This window comes from Miniopterus natalensis, chromosome 11, assembly GCF_054644295.1.
Source record: "Miniopterus natalensis isolate mMinNat1 chromosome 11, mMinNat1.hap1, whole genome shotgun sequence".
NCBI lineage: Eukaryota > Metazoa > Chordata > Mammalia > Chiroptera > Miniopteridae > Miniopterus > Miniopterus natalensis.
In genome coordinates this window covers 18,552,253-18,554,095 of record NC_142091.1, presented here as the reverse complement: position 1 = coordinate 18,554,095, position 1,843 = coordinate 18,552,253, and the positions used below count along the sequence as shown (strand labels likewise).

The window sequence follows — 1,843 nt, the reverse complement described above, 5'->3', positions numbered from 1 at the left end:
GTGAACATGGACCTCCAGGAAGGAGCTATTTCTGATGTTAGCTTTCACCCTGATGACATCAGCCAAACTGCTAACCTTGACTACCTAGTTTGGTGACTATACTGGACACAGGGGACAGAAGACAAAGTAAGACCACCTTCCTGTCACCCACCCCCGCATAATACTGAGACTTCAAAGTTTGAACTATACAGTGAAAAGATGAAAAAAAAGCCTTTTTGTTGTTGTTGTTGTTGCTGTTCACAGGTTTGAGCGATAGGTTAATTGTGCACCAAGAGGGTTGGAAGAGTGGCACCACTGCTTGGGGGTCAGGGGCGTCCTACCTTGGCAGAACACTGTTAGTGTGCACTACTCAGTGGCCCCAGGGGCCCTCCAGGCATCCAAGGCATTTAGATCAATGACTTGTCCTTGGCCCAGAGGTGACACACACTGTCACAATATGCAGTGATAAAAGTCCCTGCTGCATTAGTAAGTCAGTTTTGAAGCTCTCCTGTTGTAGCAAGGCCTTTCAGTCAGTGTGGATGCAGCATTTCTGAACAGAAAATTATTTTCACTTATCGTTACAACCAGTTCCAGCTCTTGGAAATCTTGGAGTCGAGCAACATCTTTGTCCTTTCTTACCAGAGTATTGGGTGACTTTCTGATCTTCTCCACTTGGTCGGGATTAACACCCAGCTCACAGCAACTCACTCTGAGCAATTCTTGATAAGTGAGCTCCTGTCGGTCCAGTACAATTTCAATGAAATCATTTTCTCAAAGAGATGAGTTTTGAATCCTCCCCTTGAGTACCAGTTCTTGCATATTAAATGGAAATGCTCCAGTGAAGAAAAATGGCTGGAATGCTAGCGCTGGTCCTGCATGTGTCTCATTTTGAGGCTCCAGAGACACTGATGGCTTGGACGGGACAGAAGAAAACTGATTGATTCTGACTCACTGGTGGCTGACAGACAGGGCCTGGTTTTGTGCTTTCTGGTGTTCTGAGGACATCCCCATTCTGAACCAATGCCAAAGAGGTGTGGTCCCGTGGACAGGCCCCTAGCGGGGGAGGTTCCCAGCGGGGAGAGATGGAGGAGAGCCATCTCCAGGGGGTGATGCAGGAGGTGTGGAGGGGCCCCCATTCTGCAACTGGGCTGAATCCTCTGCCACAGGGGTGTAGATGAAAGGGGAGGCTGGGTTGGCCAAACAGTTGGGAACAAAGGGCAGGCCTGACTCCTTCATCTGGGGGAAGTTGTCACCATCATCTGTCACCATCATCGTCATCTTCCACTCCCATTATCTTTCTGATTCCTCTCCTTAATGTTAATTGGACTGGCATGTCTCCTTTTGTGGTAAGAATCTCTTTGTCAGCTCCTGATTTTAACAAGAGACTACCTGACCATGATTGCGTTTACATGCCCACTGTAAACAGGTCCAGCCGTGGACCTCATTTTGGGAGTTCACATCCCCCCCGCTCTCCAGCAGTTTCTGCACCTCCTGAATGTCCCCCAAGGCCGTGGCCTCCCGCAGCCTCTCCTGCTGCTCCTTCTGCCGCAGGAGAGCCCTCATCTTCCCCTCTGCCCGCAGCCCCCCGCCCCGCTCCCAGCCTGGGGAGAGAGTGCGGGCCCGCCTACCCTGCTCCTCCCCGCCGGCAGGCCCAGGCCTCCTCCCGGCCGCCATAGAGCCATTTTTAAGAGAAGTGGGCATTTTGCCACCAATAGATCCTCACCAATGAAATTATTTCAATTAGAAGGAAAACAATCTCAGACAAGTGGTCTTGTAAAGAAAGTTTAATATGTTGCTACATCTAAACAAACATCGTATAAAAAACAATAAGGCCACTTTTTTCCTAAGGGCTTAAAACAAGATA

At 49.5% G+C, this 1,843-nt stretch overlaps 1 pseudogene; it reads right to left on the bottom strand.

The window, feature by feature from the left end:
- Window positions 1–449: 449 nt before the first annotated feature.
- Window positions 450–1,542, bottom strand: LOC107532384 (ankyrin repeat domain-containing protein 40 pseudogene; annotated as a pseudogene).
- Between the last annotated feature and the right edge of the window lie 301 nt (window positions 1,543–1,843).